The sequence below is a fragment of the Syngnathus scovelli genome, chromosome 3 (genome assembly GCF_024217435.2).
Source record: "Syngnathus scovelli strain Florida chromosome 3, RoL_Ssco_1.2, whole genome shotgun sequence".
NCBI classification, from domain to species: Eukaryota; Metazoa; Chordata; class Actinopteri; order Syngnathiformes; family Syngnathidae; genus Syngnathus; species Syngnathus scovelli.
The window spans coordinates 10,065,903-10,079,801 of NC_090849.1; the positions used below are offsets into that span (position 1 = coordinate 10,065,903).

General features: G+C 45.4%; 1 protein-coding gene and 1 pseudogene across 4 annotated transcripts in view; both read left to right on the forward strand.

Annotated features, from left to right (window-relative positions):
* LOC125965748 (Golgi-associated plant pathogenesis-related protein 1) overlaps window positions 1–13,899 on the forward strand; it is a 206,018-nt gene that overhangs the window by 57,243 nt on the left and 134,876 nt on the right. The window lies entirely within an intron of this gene.
* Window positions 9,627–10,990, forward strand: LOC125994677 (tubulin beta chain-like; annotated as a pseudogene).

A 13,899-nucleotide genomic window follows, 5' to 3' on the forward strand; every position in this document is an offset into this window, starting at 1 on the left:
AATGTCGAACTGAACTATATTGACAACTCAAATGCAACTCGATGCAAAATTCATAAACTACTGTATGGCGAGGCTGGCGCTTAGGAATTGTAATTTCGGCAGTGGTCGGTGGCAATGTTGGCAAAAACTTTCCAACATGGCGCAAGTAAGGGCCCTTGAGGCAAACGGGAGTACGTATGGGCACACTTTAAGCAGCTGACCCCAACTCAAGCTTTCTTTTCCTCCAGGTCGTGATGTACAACCAACTTTGTCAAATTGTGGAGCATTCAAGGCAAGCGAAATCTTTTTACATTGTCTTGTCTGTGTGTATATGAAATAGACTGGCCTTCAAAACAATATGTGACCGGCTCACTAACTTTAAACATTTTATTGAACCAAACTCCAGTGCTGCTCTCAATTATAACCAGAAATTCGATTTTAGACTGACGGAGGATCATTTTGGCCTTTATACTCCTATATGGGTTTGTACTTTCAAGTGTAGATATTTTGGGGGTTCCATAAAACATGGTCTTCCATGAATGTGCTTTTGTTTAAAAAAACCCATCATATTGGATAGAAAGTACTTTAAATCAATGGCTGCATGGAGTCTGCAACCAATAGACATGACAGAAATTCCGCTTCCTTGAGATGAATGGTGCCCTTTGTACGACCCTGGGGCCATTGACAGCTTATTAAAAATACATTTGGACATGGCCTGCAGGGCTCGTGGTATGTAGTATGATCAAACAAACCAAAAATCTGAATACCAAAATAAATGTATTTTCTTCATTTCTAAACAGATTTGTCAGACAGCAATATTTCAGCCCTTTACACTCTCTCTGACAAAAGAAAATTCTCCCCAACAGTAACACATCCACACATACATCCATACTCAATCGTCTCATAGACAGACTTGCAAACCTGTCACTGGAAATGCCTTTCCTTGAATTGTTACTTGCACAGAGCTCATTCTCATAGTCCCAAAACAGAACAGTTCATAAACAGTCCTCTAGGATCTGTGTGTAGTCAGCAAATAGTCTGTTAGGAGTCCATAACTGTCCCTACTTCTGGTCAGCCTGAGGCTCACGTCTGTTGAAGCACATGAATCAAGGATGGCTGAAGATATAAAGGTGTGACAACCCTGATGGTAGGCTTTCTGCAAAGTAAGCAGGTGACAGTGATGGTGATAGTTGACTACTGCAGCAGGAAGAAACACAAAGCTGGTCGTAGGTAATAGGTCATGGCCTTTGTGGCAGGTGGTAAGTCAACTTTCCAGGGTCATCATCAACAGTGTATGGAAAGGCTCCTGATGATGTTCATCAGAAGAATGTGCAACAGGCACACTTGTTCCTTCATCAGCCTAGCTCTCCAAAGATGTGTCCAAGGCGGCGGGCCCTGACAACATCCCGGGTCGAGCGCTGAAGGACTGCGCTGGGGAGCTGTCGGGTGTCTTCACGGACATCTTTAACGTTTCCCTGCAGCAGGCCATCGTCCCCTCGTGTTTCAAGGCTGCCACCATCGTTCCTGTGCCGAAGAAACCTGCACCGTCCTGCTTCAATGACTACCGCCCTGTGGCACTGACGCCCATCATCATGAAGTGCTTTGAGCGGCTGGTCATGGAGCACATCAAGTCCGTTCTCCCCCCCACCATTGACCCTTTCCAGTTTGCGTACCGTGCCAAGCGGTCCTCTGAGGATGCCATCTGCTCTGCCCTCCACTCGGCCCTCACCCATCTGGAGAGAAAGGACTCATATGTGAGGTTGCTGTTTGTGGACTTCAGCTCTGCCTTCAACACCATTGTGCCGCAGCGACTCATCTGCAAACTCGACGAGCTGGGCCTCAGTACCTCCCTCTGCAACTGGATACTGGACTTCCTCTGTCAGAGGCCTCAGGTGGTGCGTGTTGGCGACAAAATCTCCGCCAGCATCACGCTGAGCACGGGGGCCCCCCAGGGCTGCGTGCTCAGTCCATTACTCTTCACCCTGCTGACGCATGACTGCACTGCGACCTACAGCGACAACCGCATAGTGAAGTTTGCTGACGACACGACTCTGGTGGGTCTCATCACAAAGGGCGACGAGACTCGGTACAGGTCGGAGGTTGACCTTCTGACCACGTGGTGCAGGGACAACAACCTCCTGCTGAACGTTAATAAGACCAAGGAAATCATTGTTGACTTCCGGAAGGGTCACACAACACACCTGCCGCTGATCATCGATGGTGCTGTGGTGGAGAGGGTGAGCTGCACCAAGTTCCTGGGGGTGCACATCAGTGAGGACCTCTCCTGGTCCGCAAACACCTCGTCACTGGCAAAGAAAGCTCAGCGCCGCCTGTACTTCCTGCGGAAGCTCAGGCGTGCATGTGCTCCTCAGGCAGTCCTGTCTACATTTTACCGTGGCACTATTGAGAGCGTCATCACCAGTTGCATCGCTGTCTGGGGTGGTAACTGCACTGAACAGAACTTGAAGGCCCTGCAGCGCATAGTGAATACGGCTGGTAAGATTATTGGTGCTTCGCTCCCCTCCCTGAAGGACATTTACACCTCCCATCTCGCCCGCAAGGCAACCTCGATTGCCAGAGATGTGAGTCACCCGGCTCACTCTTTGTTTGACCTTCTGCCCTCTGGGAAGAGGTACAGGAGCCTGCGCTCCCGCACCACCAGACTTGCCAACAGCTTCTTTCCCCAGGCTGTTAGGGCCCTGAACTCGCTACCCCCTTCTGCGTAGCGTGTGGCACTGTTGCGCTATTTTCGGGAATGTCTGCTGTACACGCACTTGCTCCTTTTTTTTCTGCTCCTCTTATTTATTTATTTATTGTTGTGTTATTTATTCATTATTTATTCAGCACGCTTTTGTTATACTTGTTACTTGTTTGTCTGTTGTGAGCCATGTCTTGTCACCGTGGGATAGGGGGGAACGAAATTTCGGTTTCTTTGTGTGTCTTTGGCATGTGGAGAAATTGACAATAAAGCTGACTTTGACTTTGACTTTGACTTTGACAACTCACATTCATGTTTCACGTCCTAATAGTGACTGCTTTAAAAAGGCTCTCAAGCCAAACCTGCGTAAGACCTTTGCACAGACAAGTCAATGTCAAAATTGTTAGGTTAAATTATTCCACTTGCTTTTAATGCTACATTTCTGTTTTCTTACAGGTTGGTTGTGTGTTATGCTTGGCAGTGGGGGTAGGGGGTTAGCTGCAGAAAGTGTGACTACTGGCTTTTGCCTCAAGCGTCCTTTATTGCGTCATGTGGAAAAAGAAGTCAGCCAACATTGCCACCTACTGAACACTGCCAAATTTACAGCTCTTCGGCATTTGCCTGGCCGCACACGGTCCTTCATGAATGTGTTGTAAACATTTATAGTTGTTTAACCTTAGGAACAAATTAATGCACTGTCAACTAATCGAATGATTGTGTATGAACAAATTTACACTCCAGAAGCGTGGCTTTTATTTCAATTAAATTTCAGTTTTTATTTAAAGTTCACATTAACCAAATGTTTGTGGTAGGGAAAAACGAACATTTCCAAATATATTACTTCACTGGTTTCTTTTATATCAAACAAATTGTTTTAGGTTATTCACCTGACATGTTTCGGCGGTTTCTTCCGCCTTCATCAGAGTGTCACAGATGTGATAGTGACGCGTCTTTATCAGCTGATGGATGAAGGCGCGGCTCACCTGTCAGATTTGACAGGTGAGCCACGCCCTCTGCTGTCCATTCACCTCTCCAGAATGCTGTTTCAGGTTTGAGAGAGCATATAGGCTCCCTCATCCCTGTTGATGGTTCTCGGGCTCCGCTTGCGGATCTCAATGGCCTCCCTGATCCAACGCTGATGTTTATTTTCTTCAGTGCGGATGACTCTGGTCTTTTCCCAGTCCATGATGTGGTTTTCTCTTTTACAGTGATCGGTTATGGCTGACTTGTAGTGCTCCTGTTCTGCTTGTAGTTTTATTGCTCTTGTTTGTCTTGTTGCCGTCTCCTTCTCACACTCCTTCTTGTGTTCTATTTTTCTTGTGATGAAGTTCCTCCCTGTCTCTCCAATGTATGATTTATTGCATGATGTGCATGGAATTTCGTATATGGAATTGCATTTGTTTGTTTTGAAGCTTCATTGTAGTACACATTGACCATATCCAACTACAAGTCATTGTCACCTTGGCAAAGTGCCAGTTTGGTCAACGCCATGCTCATCACTGATCACTTCCCAAAACTAAAGACAAAAAAGACATGTACAGCTAGTAAAAGCAGTAAACTGTTCCCTTTTGCGGCACCATTGTTTTGATTATCTTTCTTGTGGCATGCACTACTCTAGAACACATTGGGGAATTTGCATAAAACTCAATTTCCAAACACTTGGTTTGTTTGTGGTTAAAAAAAAAAAAAGCCTCATTATGTGGTTAAAAATATTAATCTCAAAATAGAAGATGCCCGAGTTGTAGACAAAATGGTACTTCAAAGGAACTTCCAAGAAAGTGCAAAAATAGTTGTCTTTTTCATCAAAGTTGACATACTTCTCACTCTGTAACCCAAGCTACATTGTATCAAACCCCATTTACAAGTATGGCCGCATTAATGTAATTGAAGTCTTGGAGCAAAACATTTAGTTTGGAATGAATAAAGCTTTAATCTAAGATTTCGCTCAAAGTTGGCGTTTCCCGGGGATCATGGACAACAAATGCTCTGGAAGCGTAGTTTGCTCTTCCTAATGTCCCACTGTCGTTTAAATGGAAAGGCTGGCTTGACAGAAATTACAATTACCGTATTTGCCGGTGTACAGGTCGACTCGGTGTATAAGTCGACCCCCTAAAATTCGACGGAAATTTACGATTTTATGATATATCCTTAGTATAAGTCGAGCTCAATTGTTGCATTATATTAAACTTCAAAATTCAATATGCGAAATTTATTGACGAAATGTGTTCAAATTCCGGGAGGCCGTGCACATGCGGCTGTTTATAAGCACCGCGGAGGAGATCGCGGCCGGCGAGCTCGCGCACGCCGCCCGGCACCAACGGGAGGCCGGAAATAGCTCCAAGCCGAACGGATCGGCACTTTTTAAGCACCGCGGAGGAGATCGCGGCGCCTCATTCAACTTCCAGCGGCCGGCGAGCTCGCGCACCCGCCCGGCACATCCGGGAGGCCGTGCGCACGCGCCAAGTGGCCGAAAATAGCCCCCGCCGAGCGGATCGGCTGTTTATAAGCACCGCGGAGGAGATCGCGGAGCCTCATTCGACTTCCAGCGGCCGGCGAGCTCGCGCACCCGCCCGGCACATCCGGGAGGCCGTGCGCACGCGCCAAGTGGCCGAAAATAGCCCCCGCCGAGCGGATCGGCTGTTTATAAGCACCGCGGAGGAGATCGCTGAGCCTCATTCGACTTCCAGCGGGCCGCGCACTCGCGCACGCCGCCCGGCACATCCAGGAGCCCGTGCGCACGCGCCGAGTGGCCGAAAATAGCCCCCGCCGAGCGGATCGGCTGTTTATAAGCACCGCGGAGGAGATCGCTGAGCCTCATTCGACTTCCAGCGGGCCGCGCACTCGCGCACGCCGCCCGGCACATCCGGGAGCCCGAGCGCACGCGCCGAGTGGCCGAAAATAGCCCCCGCCGAGCGGATCGGCTGTTTATAAGCACCGCGGAGGAGATCGCTGAGCCTCATTCGACTTCCAGCGGGCCGCGCACTCGCGCACGCCGCCCGGTTCAAATTTTCTAAGTGCAACGCACAATGAGATGCATGAGAAACGGCCTTGGTTACCATCACATTTGAAGCGATGAATACGAAGTTAAATTTTATGACTCGGTGTATAAGTCGAGGTCGATTTTTTTCGGTCGATTTTGGATCGAAAAAGGTCGACCAATACACCGGCAAATACGGTAAACCCAAATTAATTATACCAAAGTTGTAGAAAATGATCATCTTCGTTTTAGAAAAAAATGAATAGAGGACCAAAATCACATAAAACGTCAACAATGAAAACAAGTATTGACTAACCTTTGCACTAATGCGGTTTCCACACTGACCGGCCTGGAGACGGACAATTTCTCCCACTTTTTTATGTCCAATTAAACCGTGGGAAAAAAACTTTTGTCTTGCCTATGTGTGTGCAAATGCATTTTAATGCCTTTGAAGCGCGGCCCCACCCCTTTCTTTTGAACGTAAACTGCGATTATTGGTTGAGACTGACATAAAGTACTTCAGGAAAGGCAAAATTACTCACGTTTTGATCATGCAAATGTGATCGGTCAGCTTTAGGAAACTGATTCAAATTCAGTTTTTTAATAAATTGTCATATCAATCGTTTTTGGAATACTCAGTTTTCAAAATTGTCAGGTCTAAGTCCAATCAGACATTAATTCACACACTGAAAGCAAAGAGAAGAAGACAACCAGTATTCATTTTACTCACTAGGAGAATGGCAGAGAGAGTTTCAGTTATAAACTCTGTCAATTCTGAACTCTTAGTCTGCTGTTTCCTCTTTTTATTTTGGGTTGCCCTGGTTACAAAGGTGGTGCTACGCCAAAGGGACGGGAGTTATTTGCTGTAGCAACACTGTCTTGCTAACGAAACGAGCCGACATCCCTTGGCCTGTTCCTTGACCCCGCAGCCGGTTGTCCTCTTCATTGTTGGCTGCCTTCTCGAACCGTGTTGAGTGCTTTCCCTCGGAGGAAATGACTGTGGAACAATGCAGCTAAACCCATCCATCCATCCATCCATTTTCTGAACCGCTTAGTCCCCACGGGGGTCGCGGGCGTGCTGGAGCCTATCCCAGCCGTCATCGGGCAGTAGGCGGGGGACACCCTGAATTGGTTGCCAGCCAATCGCAGGGCACACAGAGACAGACAACCAATCGCACTCAATTACTTGTAAATTATAAGGCCCTTGGCCAGACTGATCAGTGCCTCATCCAAATATAAAAACAAAAACGTGCAACAAACAGACACTAAATTTGTTAAGACATGCATTAATGCGGCTCGGTGGCGCACTGGGTAGCACGTCCGCCTCACAGTTAGGAGGGTGCGGGTTCGATTCCACCTCCGGCCCTCCCTGTGCGGAGTTTGCATGTTCTCCCCGCGTGGGTTTTCTCCGGGCACTCCGGTTTCCTCCCACATCCCAAAAACATGCTTGGTAGGCCGATTGATCACTCCAAATTGTCCCTAGGTGTGAGTGCGAGTGCGAATGGTTGTTTGTCTCTGTGTGCCCTGCGATTGGCTGGCAACCGGTTCAGGGTGTCCCCCGCCTACTGCCCGATGACGGCTGGGATAGGCTCCAGCACGCCCGCGACCCCCGTGGGGACTAAGCGGTTCAGAAAATGGATGGATGGATGGATGCATTAATGATAATAATAATAAAAAAAAAGAGCCTGGAGGGTTTTAAAGATAACTGGCCCGAATATATGACGGCCCCGATTATAGGACGACCCCCTCTTTTTCAAGACTTTTGAACACCAAATTAAATTTTTATACAGAAAATGATTACATCTGAAACAAATGATTATAACAACATATTCGAGAGAAAAAGCATGTTATTTTGCCTCATTCTAATCATGCTAAAACTGTCTATCACATCTTAATAGCTGAACATTTAAATATGTAAACTAAAGTGCAACCACATTTATAAATGAATGGCTTCTGGGTTTTGAAATGTAAATAAACCAATTTACTGTGATAAAACAACAAAATTGCAATAACTGCATTAACCATCAAATGCAAATGTGCTCGATTTGGTTCCCCCGTGAGATTTTGTTCCCCCTGCCGCGGGAGCGCGCACGCCTTGTTTGGAAAGCGAAAAACCGATGCCGTACGGCGTCGTACGGCGTCAGCACTATGTTGTTTTCAATAAAAACATGAAGAACTCACGTTTGCGTCAGTCAGTTTTAATTTTTATAAAGAATTATTCTCATTTGATGTCTTTAAGTTCATCCGCGTTCTGCCATTGAAGCGGGGTGCATTCAAAGACAACACCGGCAACACCGATGCGTCGGCGCATGTGTCGAACTCATAGAGCGAAGCCCAGTGTCGGTGCGCGTATCGCTTTAAAAAAGTCACGTGACCGAACGAGCAGCAGTATAGTCTGTCAAGGAAGCGCGCCAAAGCTCTGTTAAAGGAAACGCATTATCAACGGGATGGAGCTGCTAAAACAATATATGATCTTTTGCGGTTCATCGTCGAAGTTATCAAGAATTATGGCGCAGGCCCAAATCAGATACTGGAACGATCAAAAGACCCACTACAATGCACTGCAGCCTCATCTGTGCCGTGTGAGTGGGTGTTTTCAACGGCGGGGGAATTTGTGTCCAAAAAGCGAAACAGGCTCAATGTCAAAACATTGGAAAAACTATCTTTGTTTTAAATAACAATTTGTATATATATATAAATAAATAACCCCAGTGCACAAGCATCCTCTTTCACCTCACGTTCACTTAGATTTTCATGTTATGATACATGTTCACATTATTGACTGTAACTAAAAAATAAAATATATTTTCAATTTAAATGAATATGTGAAAGAATACAATATAAAATATAATTACTTAAATTAATTAAGTATATACTAGGTCATCAAATCAGTGTCAGTCGAGTCTGTCAACTAGGTTGCCTGTAGTATTTTTAAGGTCCAGCGGGTGTCAGCAGTCAGCCACACAGTATCGACACACTGTCAATACAGTTTGCCAATGTGTCGAAGCGATACACGACGCCCCATGGACCCATCACTAGTTGACAGATTCGACTGACACTGATTTGATCCATTTTTATTATTTAGGTATTTTCATAGCAACTTAATATTGTTGCATTCATTAATTTGCTTTAAAATGACAGTGCATTATAATTAAATGCCGACACTGTAGCGATGTCAAACGTGTTAATTTAAGAAAAAGCCACAAACGTTTTGTGATGAAATCTTTCATAACGAGAATGATTTGAGTGAATTGATTTGAATGAATGATTGAGAAGAAATTTCAGTTCTGAAGGCTCCTTTTGTCAAGTTCAAGTCCCAAGCAAAGTGACAATTTTAGAGAAAAATTAATAGAGGATCAAAAAATCATATAAAAGATCAACAATAAAAGTATTTACTAACCTTCGCACCAATGTGGTTACCACACTGACCAGCCTAGAGATGCACAATTTCTCCCACTTTTATTTATTTATGTATTTATGTATTTATGTATTTATTTATTTATTTTTGTGTATAATAACCTCGTCTTGTCGTGTGTCCAATGAAGCCACGTCACAAAGCGTTTTGTCTCGCAATGCCTGCGTGCAATGGGTTTTGATGCCTCTGAATTGCAACACCCCCCCTTTCCTTTTTAAAAGCAAGCTACATAGTTGTTGGTGGTGAGAATTCCTTATTTTTTTTGTTTCAATAGGCAAACACTTTTTAGGTCAAATAAATTGATATTGATAGTGATACCGTTTATCGTCTATATCATGAATATCCATACATCTATTTTCTATACCGCTTGTCCCCACGTTGGTTGCGGGCGTGCTGGAGCCAGCCCAGCAGTCATCACCAGCAGTAGGCGGGGGACACCCTGAACTGGTTGCCAGCCAATCGCAAGGCACATAGAGACAAAGAACCATCCGCACTCACATTCACCCCTAAGAGCAATTTGAGTGCTCAGTAGTCGGCCTACCAAATATGTTTTTGGGATGTGGGAGGAAACCGGGGTGCCCGGCGAAAACCCACACGGGCACGGGGAGAACATGTACCATATTTTCCGCACTATTAGGCGCACTTAAAAACTTACATTTTACTCAAAAAACCACAGTGCGCCTTATAATGCAGAGTGCCTTATACATGGATCAGTTGATCCATACTGGTTGTACACAGTGTACATTTTAGTACGACTAGTAAATTACAAGGTCGCATCACTTCCCAACATTGCAACAACTGCGGTCAGGGGGCGTTACCGAATAGCTGTTGTACCCGCGAGGCTATTTCATCATCTCCTTACGGGCTGGAGTAGTACCGGTGGCAACTGGGCTAGGGGTAATTACACAACAGGTGCAGAATTGGTGGAGTCTGTCCTGGATGTGGTGAGGAACGAGGTTGAGAGCTGTGACTGCCTGCAAGGTTTCCAGCTCACACATTCACTAGGTGGTGGTACCGGCTCCGGGCTGGGCACTCTGCTCATCAGCTAAATTCGTGAGGAGTACCCAGACCGCATCACGAACACTTTCAGCGTGGTGCCTTCTAAAGAATACGACATGCAGCTTGACCCCTACAATGCTATGCTGTCGGTCCCCCAGCTGATACACAACACAGACAAGACCATCTGCTTTGAAAATTAGTCTCTGTACGATATCTGCTTCCATATACTGAAACTCACCACTCGCTCCTACGACGATTTTAACCCCACCTGGTCTCTGCCACCATGAGCGGCGTCACCACCTGCCTCAGATTCCCTGGACTCCACCACACTGACCTGCGCAAACTGGTTGTCAACATGGTGCCCTATCCCCGTCTGCACTTTCTCATACCAGGCATTGCACCCATCACAAGCAAAGACAGACATCAATACGGGGCCGTCACACTCCGCAAGCTAACCCAGGAGGTGTTCGATGCGAGAAATATGATGGTTGCCTGTGACCCACGCCAAGGGCGCTTTCTGACCGCTACTGCCATGTTCCGTGGCCACATGTCCATGAAGGAGGTGCATGAGGAGCTGCGCAGAGTGCAGAACAAAAATAGTAGTGACTCTGTTGGATGTATCCCTAACAACATCAAGACCGCAGTGTGTGACGTTCCCTCTCATGGCCTCAAGATGGCCTCTACCTTCATTGGCAACAACGCAGCCATCCAAGAGCTATTCAAGCGCATCTCCAAGAAATTTACAGCCAGGTTCAGCCGCAGAGATTTCCTCCATTTTTACACAGGTGAGGGCATGGATGAGATGGATTTCAAAGAGGCAAAATGCAACATGAATGACCTGGTATCAGAGTACCAGCAGTACCAGGATGCTACTGCTGAGGATGAGAGCGAATTTGATGAGGATGATGAATATATGGCTTAAACGTTGTCGTCGTTTCCCCCCCCCCTCGCTCCCAGCAATTTAATTCACTTGTCCCAAGTCAGATTTTGTGTATCATTGAAATAAAAGTATGGCAAGATTTTTTGAAATGTTCAAGTTTTCCTTTAACACAAACATTTGTGGTATATTTACTATCAATAAAAACAGTGTAATGTGATTAAAATAAAAGCCGTGCTTCGTTGGGTCAAGTAAATTTGCTTATACACAATCACCAAGATTAGTTGGCAGCGCATGCAACTCAATGCAACGTTCATTAACTACTGTGCGGCGACGCAGACGCTTAGAATTGTAATTTTGGCAATGGTCAGTAGGTGGCAATGTTGGCAAAAACGCAGACGCTTAGAATTGTAATTTTGGCAATGGTCAGTAGGTGGCAATGTTGGCAAAAACTTTCCCACATGGCACAAGTAAGGACCCTTGAGGCAAACGCGAGAATGTAAAAGCACACTTTAAGCAGCTGACCCCAAGCTCTAAGCTTTCTTTTCCTCCAAGTCCTGATATACAACCAACTTTATAAAAAATGGGACTATTCAAGGCAAGTGGGATCGTTTAGCCTAAGTTTGACATTGTCTGTGTGTATATGAACTGGCCTAATTGATAAATTGTTTGATTAAGCAGTTCAGAAAATGGATGGGTGCCTTTTTCAATTTAAAATTGTTCAAATCCTCAAACTTTGGTCTTGTCAACAATAAATACCCTGTGCTCAATGAAAGCAGACTGATTTGATTTACTTTGGAAAACCAAGACCAACATTTTTTTGCCCGTTGACTAGTTATTTTATCACAGACAAATATTTAGGTTGTTTTATTTACCTGACATGTTTCGGCGTGTAGGTCTGACGTGTCTTTATCAGCTGTTGAATGATTTAACAGCTGATAAAGACGCGTCACCAGTGATACTCTGATGAAGGCGCAAATACACGCCAAAACATGTCAGGTAAATAAAACAACCTAAATCATATGTCTGTGATATAAGAACTAGTCCAGCGTTCCCTCTAATTTCTCAAGTGTCTGTGCAAACACACCACTGTATGCAACACCAGATTGGATGACTGAATGAATGAATGACTGAATGGATAGATAGATAGATAGATAGATAGATAGATAGATAGATAGATAGATAGATAGATAGATAGATAGATAGATAGATAGATGGATGGATGGATGGATGGATGGATGGATGGATGGATGGATAGATGGATAGATAGATAGATAGATAGATAGATAGATAGATAGATAGATAGATAGATAGATAGATAGATAGATAGATAGATAGATAGATAGATAGATAGATAGATAGATAGATAGATAGATAGATAGATAGATAGATAGATAGATAGATAGATAGATAGATAGTGTGAGTGAGTTGTGCCGATGTGGGGATGGTCATAACTGACTTCAATCATGAAAGTGGCTCTTCTCAAGATGGCAGAATCACATCTATACCATAAAATGGGCACTTGTACACTGCCTCCACCTGATCATCCATTGCCGTGACCATCATCGGAATGATTTAAGAAAATAATACAATGATTCAGAGTGTTTGGTGCTCGCTCGCTCGCTCGCCCTTTCAATATTTACGGAGTCACAATGTGTCACCTTAGAGCAGCCGTCTTACTCCATGTCAGTTTTGGCCGTGGTCTAGGCAGGCATAAGGTTAGATTGACTTTCTGCCTCCAAATTGTCGCATCTCATGACACTCTCATGACACTCCTTCTGCTGCACTCGCCCGCCCAGCTTGGTGGACACCGGTCTGCCAAATTGGTCATTGCGCAGCGAGCCCTAAAATCTGCACCCCGCCTCTGATAAAAGAAATTATTCCACTTCAAGCACATCGTAGTTGTTGGTACCAAATCTGTTGTGGGGGTTGTTGTTATTTTTTTTCCAGGACAAAATTAATGAAAACTCAATGTGCAAATACTGGACCTCAGCGTTTGATTACGTACTACAAATGCGCTCTATGAGCAAGAATGTTCAGATTGTCAAAACATAGCCATCTTTCCCTTTCTCTGATATCAGGACAGATGACCCCCTTCACATAAGCACCCTCACACTCAGCTGAGGCATAACCACAGCCATGCCTTTCTCATGGCAATTCAAGACCATCTGGCCACATAGAATATCTGGCATCACCTCCTCGGGGTCAATGGGGAAGAAATGTTCATCTAGGATCCTCATGAGTGCAGGGCAGGCTGTTTTCTCCGTCAGATCCTGGAAGACACATGGCCAGCGCCTAAAGAAGATGGGGAAGTGTGTCAGGAGCATATCCCCAGCGTGGCGAAGGGATTTGGGGCAGGTTCCATGGATCGTCTAACTCGCCTGTGATAATATAGTCTGATGTTGACATGGGCTACCAAGATGGCTTCACTCACCGGTGGGCCGGGACTGCTTAGGCCAGCCAGGTCTGACCTCTGCTTTCTCTGACTGGCACATCGCGGCAGCACCAGCGGTAGCGGCAGCGGCAGCAGCGGCGGCAGCTGCAGCAACGGTGGCACCAACAGTGGCAGCATCAGTGGGGGGAGCGGCGGCAGCAGCAACAGTAGATAAAAAAGTACAGGGTCCAGTCGAATGTATCTGGATGTTGTCATTACACCAAGTCACCTTGGCCCCCTGCTAGCTAAATATAGATCTTTTACTGACAGACCTCTCAAATGTCATGTGCACAATAATACCCATGCTCCACATCTCCTTTTGAACACATGCAGAAAGAGGCTGAATTGGGGACAGATTTGGAATTCTTCCAATGAATTGTTCACACAAATTCAAGTTTAGGAGGACTAGAAAGGTCTTTGTCCAGATCTTGATGAAAGAACAAGACAGGGTTTGGGATAATTATGTAAGCCTACTAATTAGGGAAATAATAATACATTTGTTGAATCCGCCATGTCTACG